The sequence below is a fragment of the Pteropus vampyrus genome, unplaced genomic scaffold, assembly GCF_000151845.1.
Source record: "Pteropus vampyrus isolate Shadow unplaced genomic scaffold, Pvam_2.0 Scaffold19, whole genome shotgun sequence".
Taxonomy (NCBI): domain Eukaryota; kingdom Metazoa; phylum Chordata; class Mammalia; order Chiroptera; family Pteropodidae; genus Pteropus; species Pteropus vampyrus.
Window position 1 is genome coordinate 10,348,349 of NW_011888800.1, and position 14,384 is coordinate 10,362,732.

General features: G+C 37.6%; 1 long non-coding RNA gene across 1 annotated transcript in view; it reads left to right on the forward strand.

Annotated features, from left to right (window-relative positions):
* The window catches only part of LOC111736303, a 354,031-nt gene that overhangs the window by 195,653 nt on the left and 143,994 nt on the right, over positions 1-14,384 (forward strand). Inside the window, exons 2-3 of the long non-coding RNA XR_002779161.1 lie at positions 8,947-9,028; positions 9,677-9,775. This is a non-coding gene — a long non-coding RNA (uncharacterized LOC111736303). The remainder of the gene's footprint in view (positions 1-8,946; positions 9,029-9,676; positions 9,776-14,384) is intronic.

The window sequence follows — 14,384 nt, forward strand, 5'->3', positions numbered from 1 at the left end:
CCTTTTCCTATGGTTACTTCCAGAAGTTTTATAATTTTAGGTTTATGACCTATTTAATCATATTAGGCCTATGATCCACAATATTTAATAGTTTTCGTTGTACAGGTTTAATGTCTTTTATCAAATTTATATTAATTTTTTATTAATTTATGTATGTTATAAGGTAATATTAATATAAGGTAATGTTATTTTAAGACAATATTAATTTTTTTGTGTTATACTATAACAAAGTTCTTTTTTTCTTTGCATATGAATATTTAATTGTTTATCTTTTGTTGAAAAGACTGAAAATTCCACATTGAACTGCTTTGCACCTGTGTTACAAATCAATTAGCCAAATATGTGCGGCTGTTTCTCCACACAAATACTCCAATATCTTGATTATTCTATCTAGCTTTATAACATTTTGAAATCAGGGGAATCCCAACTTCATTTTTTCTTTTTCAAAATTATTATACCTATTCTAGGTCCTTTGCATTTCCATATAAATTTTAGAAGCGTAATTTTAGCAAATACAAAAACACCTGGGATTTTATTATGAGTGTGTTGAATCTATAGATCAATTTGGGGGAGAATCAATATTTTAACATTATTGTATCTTTCATTCTATGAGGATTAAAAGTTTTATTCCATTTATTTAAATTTTAAAAAATTTCTTTAAATAATATTTAATATTTTTTGATGTACAGGTTCAATGTCTTTTATCGAATTTATTTCTATTTCACGTTTTTTGATGGTTTTTAATTTCCAGTTGTTGATTTCTATTATATAGAAATAGAACTGATTTTGCATATTAACCTTATATCCCACAACTTTATTATACTCAGTAGTTTTAATAACTAATTTGTAGATTCCTTAGGATGATCTACATAGACACGTCACCTACAAATAGAATTTTACTTATTTTCCAATCTGTATGGCTATTCTTTTATTTACAAATTTTTTTCTTCTTTTTGCCTTAATGCCCTGGCTAGGACATAATCTGATGATAGACCTCTCTGTCTCTCTCCTGATCTAGGAGGAACATTCAGTCTTTCTTCATTAAGTAGAAGTGTTAGCTATATGCTTAACATAGATGCCCTTTATCAAAAAATTTCTCTATATTCCTAGTTTGCTGAGGGCTTTTTATCACAAGTGTATGGTGACTGTTTTCAAATACCTTTTCTGTATTTAGTAAAATAATCATATGGCTCTTTTTTTTTAGTCTGTTAATATGGCGATTTATATTGAGTGATTTTTTTTTTTTTTTAAAGAAACTATGGTCCTGGGTGAATCAGTATGATTGGGTAGAGTTTTATTAATTTTTAAAATTGATCTTAAGAATGGAACTGTTTCATTGAATTTTTCCATTTTTTTTTTCTGTTTTCTACTTCATAAGTTTCTTCTCTTATCTTAGTTACTTCATATTATTTGAGTAAATTCACTCTGCTTTTTCTGGTTTATTCAGGTGGAGGGTTAGATAACTTATTAGAGACCTTTCTTCTCTTCTAATGTACACACTTATTGCTATTCATTTTTTTCTAAGCTCTTTCCCACAAATTTTGAGATGCTGTGTTTTCATTTTTATTCAGTTAAAAAGTATTTTAAAGTGTCCCTTGTGATTTCTTTTTCAACTGTTGTGGCTCTTTAGAAGTAGTGATTAATTTCAAAATATTAGAGATTTGTTAAAACATCTTTCTGCTACTATTTCTAGTTTAATTTTGTTTTGGTCATAAAATATACTTTCTATCATTTAAGTTTTCTTAAATTTGTCAAAATGAGTTTCTTGGTCTGGGCTATGGTCTGTTTTGGTGAACACCCCATGTGTAGTTGAAAAGAATGTGTATTGTGCAGTTGTTGATGAACTATGCAATAAATGTTAATTTGGTTTAGTTGATTGATAATGATGTTCAAGCATTCTATATCATTATCGATGTTTCTGCTTGTTCTATTAATTACTGAGAAAGGAGTGCTGAAACAGCCAACTATAATTGTGGATTTGTCTATTTTCCTTTCAGTTCTATAAAAGTTTTTGCTTTATGTATTTTGAAGCTCTGTTATTGGATACATATACAGTTAGGATTGTTTATGTACTGCCGTGAACTGATTTGTGTCCCTCCAAAATTCATATGTTCAAGTCCTAACCTTCAGTACCTCAATGTGATTATATTTGGAGATAGGGTTTTTAAAAAGGTAAGTAAATGATTTTATTAGCATGGACCCTAATCTAATATGATTGGTGTCCTTATTAAAAGAAGATATTAGGACACAGACAGATTCAGGGGATAGACCAAGCGAAGACATGGGAAGATAGCCACCTACAAGCCAAGAGGAAAGGTCTCAGAAGAAACCAACTCTGCTGACACCTAGGTTTTAGACTTCTAGCTTCCAGAATCATGAGAAAATAAATTTCTGTTGCTTAAGCCACCCTGACTGTGGTACTTTATTATGGCAGCTCTAGCAAAGAAACAAAACAAAATATGCTTTTGATGAATCAACCCCTTTTCCATTATAATATGTCCTTTTTTACTTGTGGCAGTATTTTTCATTCTAAAATCTACTTTGCCTTACTATAGCTATTCCTTTATTCTTTTTATTGTACATATTTTATATTGCTATTTTTAACCTACTTGAATCTTTTAAAATTATCTTTCACATCTTCATAGTGCTCATGTTTTTCTCTTTCTTTTTGATTATATAGAGTATATTTATAATAGCCTTTTTTATACCCTGTGTGCTGGTTCCATTGTCTCAGTCATTTCTTGATCTATTTATTTTATTTGTCATTTTGGCTGGTAATGGGTCAAAATTTTTTGCTGCTTTTCATCCTTTATAATTTTTGGTTGCATGCCTGATATTGTGATTTTACATTGTTTATGTTGTTAACTGTTTGATTTTGTTTTTATTTAAATATAGTGATGAATTTTATTCTAATGTGCAGTTAAATTACTTGAAATCAGTTGAATGTTTTGAATTTTGCTTTCAAGCATTTATTGGGGTGGATTCAGAGCATCCTTTAGTCTAGCGTCAGTTTGGCTTCACTGTGTTGGTGATACTCTTCTCCATGAGGTACCCGGTGTTATAATATTTTTATACCCTGGTTAGTAGGAACGTAAATTATTTCTATTCTGTGTAGGCTTCTGGAATTGTTCTTCCTACTCTTTTCTGTTGATTCTTTCCTTGTTACACATGCACTTTTGTACTTAGCCAGAGACTCTAGGGGTGCCCTTCGCAAAATATGGAGCACTCCTTCTTGCAAGGAGGAGTGCTGGGCTGTTTGGGTTCTCTTGGCCTGCACTGAGGCCTGAAGACTGCCTCTAAAAAGTAAACTGGTACAGTTGTAGGGCTCATCTTATTTGTTTCCCTTCTCTGAGGGGTCTCCATACTGCAGCTTTGTCATTCAGTACCTGAAAATTGGTTTCATATATTTCATCCAGGTTTTCAATTGTTTAAGTTGAGGGATCCAGTTCCTCTACTTGACAGTGTTATTTGATTTAATTCTAAAATTATATTGTTTTTCAAAGTCAATCCCTTGTTCTTAGGGGGATTAAAAGTCTAACAAAATATGTACAAAGTACTTTTTTACTTCTTGTATGCTTGTCTGGCTTAGTCTGAGTTCCGTGAGATCTTTCTGGTGTTTGGTTAGTGCCTGGATCTCTTCTCCAGTGGCTGCAATCTGGAGTATTTCTCATGGGCAATGACACTGCTCTTTTGGTCCCTTCAGAAATTCTCATCTCCCATATTTCCAAAGTTCTAAGAAACCATCGGAACACAGATCTACTGAACTACATAGTTATAATCTGAATACAATTGCCTTACGCACATGTATTTCCCAAGCAACCAGGTGTTTCCAGTACCAAATACATACCCTAGAATCTACCCGCGATTTGCTGTTATGAGCTAGAGACTACCATGGAAATGCAGTATATTTGGTGGATTTTATAAACAGAGTAAACAGATTAGGGAGGGAGGGAGAGAGAGAGAGGCTTTTAATTCTTTGTAGGGCAAGGCTAATTGATAACCACTGTCTGGTCTACTACCCTTGGATTTAAAAACTCAAATGTAATAGTTCTTCTGGCAGAGGACTCTTACATTGTTATTATCATGTTTGATGGGGAGAGGGAAGGGGAGAGGAAAATATGCACAACTGTGAAATCTACCATTCTTTTAATAAAATCTCTAAGTTTGAGATGGTAAGATCTCTTTCTCCAGGTTTTAGTAAGATGCTCATCTTTCATTTAGTGTCCAGATCATATACTTTGAATTTCCAAAAAGGGACAACAGGATGTTTACTATCCCTTTAGGACCCTGCATTCTTGCTACTTTTCTCCAGGACCCACACTCAAATGAGTTCAGATTATGTATCTTATAAGGGATGCTGTTGGTACCCCAGCTATAAACCTTGGGCCTTATTTTTGTGATACATCCCCGTCTTCCAACTACCAGCATGTGCACCTCTTTGCTGGACAGTTTGCTAAGACAACCGAAACCTACTGCTTGTGCCCAAGTTAGGCTGGAAATACCGTAGAATTGATGCCCAATATTTAGCCCTTAATCAGTGACTTGGATGGGATATCTCTGAATTGCCTATTTTACATTGATTCCTGGAGTTTTCCAGCAGGATAAAGGTCTAGCTCCCCATAGTGGTAGCTGCCTTGACACCCTCCCTTTACTGTCTCATTTTCCACTTCCCTGCCACTGTTTCTTGGATCACCTCCCAAATAAACTACTCAATTCTTTATCTCAGAGTCTGCTTCTGGGAGAATCCAAATTAAGATACTCCTACTTTCTGGCAAGCAAGCAACTAACTTCCCACAGATAAAACTCTGGAAGTAAAATTCGTAGCTTTGCATTCCCAGCAATACTAGTTTCCAATCCTCACTGAATGTAGGAGAAAAAAGAAAAGCAAATATTGCATAGTGAGTTCCCTGCCTCCTACTATTTTTTCGTACTATCAGGCCCAATGTGCACTTTCCTATCTGATCTGGGCCTGCCCCCAAATAAAATGAATTCCCATTTCTAACTAAGACTGGTTCCTACTGCTTCAAGTGGGATCAGATACATAATTGTTGTTATAATTTGTACTTGAGGAGTGAGCCTGCTTTAGCCTTTAAGATGAATTCTTATCCCCACTGAGATAATTATTAGAACCAGTGATGGAGAACATCTTTCAAAGCCAGAGATTTTTTCTCTCAGACTGGGGCTTTTCCCATGAGGAGTAAAGTTGCTTTTACAATTCGATGTTTCTGAGCGAGTCTGTCTCCAATATCCTGTACTCTTCTGCATATACCCACTTTCATCAGGTGAGATTCTGGGAGAAGATTTACCCGGGATTCTGAATCCTTAAATCTTTGTTCAGCTGCCTACCATGACTGCTGCCACTTCAGTTAGCCCCAGGGATATGTGCCTTAGGTCCTTTTCAATGAAAACAACTACCTTATTGGTAGCCAGAGCTTTGGCTTACATCCTTAAGTAATACTGTACTTTGGTGAATTGGATATAATTAAGAGCAAATTATGATGACTGTTAATTTAGAGGTTTCTACTGTACCTCTGTGCCATCTCGCCTCTGAGATCCCACCCTAGGAGAATGCTTCCTGCTAAGTGGAAAGAGGTTTTAGACCATTGTTTTGAGAAAAAACACATGAAGAAGTGGGTTCTAAGATAATGAAACAATCTTGAAAAGGGAAAATAAAAGAACCCTCTGCATGAAAATAAAGTTATCTCTACTCTATAGAAAACTCTACCTTCTATATCTGATTGCTTTTTTGCGTATTGATTATATAATGTCCTTAGATGCTCCTAGAGGAGGGTATGAGGTTAGACTGGGCTACCAGACTTGTTGAAAATCTATATTTTTTCTTGTTTCAAATACAACAGATAAAACTTGAACCAATATTCATAGTATCAAAGAAGCAAGATGAACAGAAACCCTGGATTCTTGTAGGCATCTGGAATAAGTACAGAATTTGTTACTGGTTGGTGGGTACAATGTTTTTGCTGTATTCTAGAAGACCAGCCTGAGATGACTGAATCTTAGGATATTTGGAGATTCTGATCAATCAGAAATAAATAAGGAACTAGAATAGAGATATGATGGTAAAACAAAGAAATCATTGAAAGAAAGAACAATGGGAATTTTATTAAGTCACTGTGTGAGGTATTTCAAATGATGCTGCATTTCAAAGGTCAAATAAGAATATAAGTAGAATAAAAGGTAAAGATGACTGGGAGGCATTTAAGAAGAGGGAGAGAGTAGGAAGGAGAGCAATGGAGAATTAATAGGTGCAATTACATGTAATTATATGTGAGATTATATGTGGGAGAGAGCAAAGATGAGTAGTCAAGGAAGTAAGTCAGGAAGTAGAGAGGAGAGAGCTTAGAGCAGGAGTCTGGCCTGCATTGTCACATTTGGCCTGCTGCGCATTTTTGTAAGTAAAGTTTTAATGGAGCACAGTCAGGCTCATTCATTTACATATTGTCTCTGGCTGCTTTCATGCTATAACAGAAAAGTTGGATAGTTGTGATGGAAATAGTATGTGGCCTGCAAAGCCTAACATTTATTTTTATGTAAAAGATTGCCTACTCCCTACTGGAGGGAAGGAGGGTGAAGTAGGAGAAATAAATTGGTCGGTGAAATAGAGGTCACCAATTGCTAATGAAAATGCCTTTAGCGGGTGTTATTCGTGCCCTGCCCAGATCCCGCAGCTACTGTGAGTGTTCATAACCATCACAGATGTTCCCTTCTGAGAAATGACCTTGACTAATGACTGCAGCAAGTGCTTACAAAGGCACTTTCCTCAAAGTGCCAGTAACTCTGTGGTGCAGTTCATACATCAGCGCTTCCCCAGGGATGTGACTGAAGTTGGTTTCCAGCTGAGAGCAGATCCTTGTTCCCTTTGCTCCTTGCCCTAGCCTGTTTCCCTCAATGCTGCTCCTGAAAGTGCTCCCCCAATAAATCACTTGAACAAGAGTTCTTCTCTCAGGTCCTGCTTCTATGGAACCTGACAGGACTCTTTAAGGCCAAAGTGTGTGCTTAGCCAAGTTTTTATTAGAAGTAAACACATGAATCCATTTGTGTTCTGACCCAACCCCCAAAATGCCTTGGGTTCTGAAGCAGCAAACAGATGTCTGTCCTTGTCATCAATCTATTGAATTTCTGCAATTCATTTTAGTCATCCTGAGAATACTGAGATACGTGATATAGTTTACATCCTGTTCTTGAATTCTGCTTGTGGATGTTGAGAAAAATGAGAAAGGGACTCATGGACCACAGCAGTGGTTTTCTTGCTCTGAAAAGTTTCTTTTTCTCTCACTAGTATGTCCTTCGATAACACCACTAATACACACAGCTAAGAGGCAGAAGAGTGGGCCGTTAATGTAAACTAAGCTTTTAATAGTATTGGTAAAGAAGCCATAGGATCTTTGTAGGAAGCAATAGGAACTAAAGTGAAAAACATTTTCCTCAGGGCTGCTCAGCCTGAAATGCTTTCTTTTTCACTACTAACCTGCTTTTAAAATTCTATTAATCCTTCAAGGCTCAGTTCTAAAGGGCTCTTTTTTTCACATTTGCAAAGTTAGCATTACTTCCAGGTGCATTCATCAATTATAACTACTCTCCCAGCTAAAACTGTCAACTCGTATCAAGGACTATTTCTAAGAGCAACAGTCTCATGCACAAACCAAGAAGCGAACCTCATTTACACAATTAACCACCATACTTTTAACTAATAGTGAGTAACCCTAAATACCCATGTAGTAATTTGAAAAATGCTGAGGCAAGAACTGAAATTGATCATACTATGAGGCTAGCATGTAGCAGCTAGCCACTTAGTCAGCTGGTATACTTCATTGCATCCCAGTGGGATTTGGCTGTCCTCTATGCATTAGCCCTTAGGTAGAAGTTCTGCTAAAGTGAAACAAACAAACACTTTAGTTCTTTGTGAAAAATATCACTCCAATAAAGCCAACTGCTTGTGCTGGTAAAGACAAGGGGAAGTTAGAGGTAGCTCTAAAACTAGAGAGACCTTAGGCTAGGGTCAACAAACATGGAATTTGCAAGTTGATCATTCTTTCCTGCTAAGTTTAGCCCCTGCCTTACCATTCTTTTAAGCCTAACTCTCTAGGCAATCTCCACGGATTCGTCAGAGTAGGCACTTAAAATACTTGTTAACCATTTTTGCCTTAGTCCAAATTAATTTTTTAAAACAACTTTTCATCTTTTTTTGCATGACTCAATTCAGATTTTTCTTTGCCTTACATATTCTTTCCCTTATTGGTAGCTATACTTTGATAGCTCACAATTTTCAGTTGGTTTTTGTTGTTTATAAAATACTACAGCAATTATTACTATAGCTTAGTTACTAAATTCTGATAGTTGGCACATACAAAGTGATGCCAACTGACTAGGATGATTCAAAGTATATAAAATCAGCACCAATCTCTTTGAGTTAAGTAAAAATAAAGTCCCTGTAAAAATGTAATCTGGGAGGCAGATGGCCATTTAGCTCTCACCAGTACTATGCACAAAAAGGTTTGACAGATGAGTTCTGGTACAATGGGAGGCCCCAAAGAATGGGTTCTAGGTTAACAATAGAACTCAGAATACTTATTTGGAGGTGTGGTTTGGATAGGTGTGGTAGGAAACTTTGGCAGCTGGAAGTTAGCTGAAGATCCTCAGACCTCATACCTGGCCGTGTTAATTGGTTGCTAATTAGAACAAAAGAAAAGATAAAGAGAGGCCCAGAGAGCCAGCCCATCTCGTCTCTATGTTGCTCAGTACGTGCATCACCATGTGTCTTATGAATTCTTAGAGACACTTTTTAAAAGCTTAATGATAGAGCGTAGAGCTGGAAGGGATGTGAGAGATCATCTAATGAAGTGGTTCTCAAAAAGTGGCCCAGAGACTTCTGTTTCTGGGGAGAGGGAGTAAATGCACTTATCCCATTTCCCCTATTTCTCCTCTAAGTACAACTAAACACCCTGGACTCTGAAGTATGGAAAAAAGCAGGCAGACTGGCTGGGGATCTCAGGACCCAAGGAATGGCACAGTAAGGAATTCTCCGAGTTTTCTTTTAGCTTCATAAATAGACTTAAAAGTCAAGAGACTGTCAGCCCAGAAACACCAATGGCCACTGACCAAAAAAAAAAAAAAAAAAGAAAGAAAATACTTCAGATAAAGCATGCTTTTGAACCTAGAAAGGGGCAACCTGGCAAGCCAGAAAATTTTTAGACCATAATCATTATATTGTAGTGAAAGTATGTTCCCTGGACCTGCAGCATCAACATCATCTGGGAATGTGTTAAAAATACAAATTCCTGAGCCTCATCCAAGACCAACTGAATTAGAACGTTGTGGGCGGAGCTCAGCAATTTGTGTTTTAACAAGTCCTCCAGGTGATTCTGATGGTAGCTTAAGTTTGAAAACCTCCAACATGGTACAGTTGGTTTTTCCTTAGATGAGGAAACTCAAGGCCAAAGGCGGTTGATTTGCCCCAGGTAACAGTTTGTACTGAATCTAGTGCTTGATCTAGATTTGCCCAGAACACCTCTTCTAGTGCTAAAATCTAAGAAGAATAGAAGAAATTTTAAATCCGAATTTGAATTATCATATATATTATTAAGTGCTTGGCACATGTAAGCGTAGGTAAATATTTGTTGAAGATTTAACTAATTGTTGCTCTTTGATTCTGCTACAGTTTTAGAGAGGATGCTGAAAGAAAAGGAATCTGTTGGAAAACCTCAAACTGGCATCTGCAAAAGCATCTACAACCTCTGTCAAATCTGCTCCTGTGCAGGTAAAGGGATTGCATGATGTTCTTTCATATTCCTGGCCTCTTTCCCCCCAAACCTACAAGATGCTTTATAAATACCAGACTTCATATCATGCCAGCATTTCTCAACTTTGTATTATTACCTTCTCCTGATAGGGGAGTGAAGAAAGTCTCGATTCCTATAGCTTGAGCACTAAGTCTGTACTTCAGGTTAGTTAGAACATGGGTTTTCAACAACAGAACAGTTTATATTTGTTCTTCCATTGTGCCTTAGCCCAACTTACTGAATGATTACATTTATATCACTAAAACTTTGGGTTAATGGGACTAGAGCAAAACATAAGTGTCTGCTGCTTGGAAAATGAACATTTTTGTATTTTCTTAATGTTTATTTCAACTGATACTTTAATTGCCTGGAGACTAACTGGGGTTTTAAAATTTATTTTAAAAGTTGTGGCTGCTAGGATAAGCTGATGGAGGCCAAGTGTGCATCCATAGTGTATTTTTACAAGCAGTCTTTTAATAACTCTCTCTGTGCAACCCCCTATGTGTGAGGAGAACTCAAGGCTGACTCTAATTATAATAATGCAATTAGGTATTATGACCTTGCAGATACACGAGGGACCTAAGGCTACTAGTCTGATTGCTCCCACAATCTCCCATTTTATATTTTGTAAAGCTAGTTGGAATTAGCACTAGAGCTTTGTTTTAAAAGTGTTTCAAGCCACTGGGTTGAACAGATGAAGAAGTATGATAACTGGGTATCTGAAAAATCTATAGAAATCGCCTATTCTAATTCTCATCACCAAAGCCAAGATATACAAAATCTGGCAGGAAATCTTGAAACAGTGTCGTAGGAGGTACAGGCTCAAGGCGAGACCCTTTCTGAGGGTCTCACCAATGTTCACAGCTCTAGCATCTGCCCTATGGTGCCTCTGATGCCATTTGCAAACTAATTGTGACATTCCACTCAGCTCATAAATCTGAGGGAATAAGATGCTGGTTTAGAGCAGTGGTTCTCCAAGTGTGGTGCCTGGACCACCAGCCACAGCATCACTTGGGAATGTGTTAGAAATGCAAATTCTTGGGCCCCATCCATTAGAAACTATAGGGACGGGACCCAGCAATGTGTATTTTTATAAGTCAAACAGGTGATTCTGTTGTACACTAGAGTTCGAGAAGTACTGGAGAGAGTGATTTAAAAGACATGTCTTTTCAAAGGGACACAGCATCTCACTGCTGAAGTGAGAAGTAAGTACAAAAACTAATGATTAGGAAACCAGAGTAACTACATTAAAGGCAAGAAAGAAGTCTTTCAGGGAGAAAGACAAAGTGAATCGCTCTCCTACTGGATTTAAGAGGAGTGAGAAAATTCAAGAGAATCAAGGAGGCTATACATTTTCTTAACCAGAAAGCAAAGAGCCACCAGGCTCCTGTATACATATAAAATTAATTCATCTAGACACTCTTATATATTCTCCGCCTTCGACTTTCTCTAGATTACTTGCAGTTAGCAAATTTTGTATATATTGTTAGTGAACTTGACAGCAAAAATAAGTGATAGACACCTCCACTTCTTTAAACCTTTCTCTTTGTTGTGAGTGGGGGGTGGGAGGTACAGTTGGTACAGCTGGTACATATATTGTGTCTAGGCATCTCAGCATAGCAGGAAGCATGCCTACCCAAATTCATTACATAAGTGACTGGGAGCCTCTTGAGAAGGGCCTTCTTCTTAAAAGAAGAGAGAATTAGACAAGGTTGGTTGACCCAGTAACCAATATTGAGTCACTAATGGGATCCTTCTTGAAAGCATTCAGATTTGTTTCTTGACCACTAGTTCTGTGGAAGAAGGGTGGGTTGTAGGTAAAAACTGAAAATTGCTTCAAATCAACAGCTCAGAGATCTTGGGGCATAGGCAGAACTGCTTTGGTGCTTGTGAGGAAAAGTATAACTCTGTTGGTAGAGAGAATCTATCTTTGTTCTTCTGTAGGGAAAATGACTTTTGTTTTAGGGCATTCACAGCTCCAGAAAATGCAGTCAAGTGTTTTCTAATTCTCGGCAGCATGGGAGTCAGCGGAGGCTCCTCAGATCCATGTGGCGCTGATCCCTGGTGCTACTTGAATGAACTTGGCAGTAGCCCAAGAACATCAGCATCATAAAGAAGAGTACAATATAGTAGAGATTTTGCATTTCCCTCCATATTTTTTTGACTGTATTCTCTTGTCATTTTCAATTATGTTTATGGTTGATGGGGAGGGGTTGGGTGTGGTATAGGACAAATTTTTTTGTATCTTTATTTCCTGTCTCTCGCTGTAACACCTAGGCCACCGCTCAGTATACACAACAGGTGTTCAGCTAATTACACTGATTGAGAGACTTATGAAAGCAAACCTTGTAAGAATGATTTGATGCTTGACAAAAATGTGGTGTGCCTGTGAATTATAAACATGTGGAGTTCATTTACTTAGCCAAATATATCCAACCAACAGAAACCTTGTATTCAACTCCCAGTGTTGGAAAACTAGGAGAAAAAGACTCAAAAATTGTAAAGTTAGAGGGAACAACTAGGCACATATTCTACTGAGTGCTGCGGATTTCCTACTTATGACTTCTGCTTGAAAATCTTGCCATGACCCAGGCTTTGTTGTGAATGCCAGCAGGTGGCAGAGCTCTTTAAACTCTCCTGCATTCAACCACTGCCTTCCTCAGCCCTTCTTTACTCCTTGCACTCTGCTCAAAACACCTCCGTCCTTCACCTCTCTCCACTGATGTGGGTCCTGCACTTCGGTGGCTTTCTCAGAAATAGCCAGGGCCTTCCTGATGGCTAGTATGGTCTGTAGCTTGTGTTTCCTGTTCTCTGCATTGCCAAAGATCTCAGACACCAAAAAGTGTTCGACTCTCTGCTGTACTTGCTTTGCTCTTGCCTGCATTCTGCTCCCCTCTTCCAAGTTTACTTATGTTGATTTTAGTCTCCATGTCAGCCCTACCATGTTCCCTGGTGAGCACATTTCTGGCCCTTCCCTACTACCCCGCTTTATGAATACTCAAAAAGTGTCCACATATTGAATATGCTAAATAGGATGAAGGCATTGTGTTTCAACCCAAACATTAGCAATGCGTTTAAGAGAGTGGTTTGTGGACCATCCACATCAGAATCATCTGGGAGCAAATTAACAAAGTGATTTTCTGTGTCTTACCTCCAGCTACTAGTTTTTGATTCTGTAGTTCTAAGGTGCCGTTTTTTAAAATCTATCTAGTTTGAGAGGCACTGCTTTGTATCTGGTTCTTAATCTTGGCTGAAAGTCTCAGGGTGGAGGAGAGGGCTAGTAGGGGGGTGGGAAGTGGGTAGGTTCTTTTATAAAATACAGCACATATGTGGGTCCCACTGCACTGCAAGTAAACGAAAATTTCTGAATGTAGGGACTAGGCATCAGTGTTTAAAAAAACCTCCCAAGTGAATCTAGAGTGCAGTCAGGTTTGAAAACAACTGCTTTAGTCTAGATGGATTCAATATATGCAGTTTCAAAAGTCTGTAATGCGGAAACTGCTTTAATAAAGTTATTTTCCTTTAACCATGTCACCTAAAACCTTCCTGTCTGTATGTCATGTCAGTAATGTATTCCCTTCTGTGTTTTGCTGTGGAATCATCTTGCCTTTTTTAAAAAAATTGTTTTTCTGGCTTTTTATTTTATTTTTTTTTCTGATTAAGTAAATAACAGGAAAAAGATATAAAGCTGGTTTTGCAAGCTAGTGGTCCACAGCTGTAATTGGTCTAGCAGATGTGTTTTATTGTATCTATGCAGTGTTTTTTAAAAGATTTAAACCAATAGTTAAAAGTTGAGATATTTTTACATAAAAATTCGGAGTTGATACAATGAGGGAAAAACCAGAAGTTTCATCAGTTTTGGAGCCATCTTCCCCAAGAGAGCTGAGTAGCAGCCCTTCCTTTGAGGGGGAGCCCTGCCCGCCAGGCCCTCCCTGCCCTCCTTGTTCCTGGCCCCTTAGGCGTTTATATTTGTAACCTTTAAGATAAAAGACTGGAATTAATCAACATTTGAACACCTATTAAGTGTTCGGCACTCTAAGGTAAATGCTTATTCTCACTCAAACATATAAAGAGGAAATATACATTATCCTCTCTATAGGGAACTCTGAGGCTGGGTTGGTTTGGGCTGAAGGTCTAGGTTAGAATTCTAATCCATCTCTTAATACTGCTGAAGTTTACCCAGGTCCTCATGCTTGTAAGAACTGCAGGAATTTTGGCTTGGTTCCATACCTCTCAGATTAGAAATGAAACTTTTTGGGATACCTGTGAAGTATTTTGCATTCGATTAAGGCTTCATCACCTGGATTAAGGGAATTTAGAAATCAGTAAATTTGGTAAGGCTTCAGTCTAATTAGCTTCAAGTGTAAAGGCAGAAGCTTTTTGGGCAATTTAAGACAGATTTGCAATCCTATCGAGTGGGTGCAATCATGTATGTAACCTGAACATTTCAAGGAGAGTTAATAATGACCTCTCAGGCGCCTCAGGGAACTGAACAGGAAGAACATTTGTTCAATGTAGTTAGTTATCTGAGTAGTTTTTTGTAACACAAATTCTTGAGCGTACCTCTGGGGAAGGGAGGCCTCATGC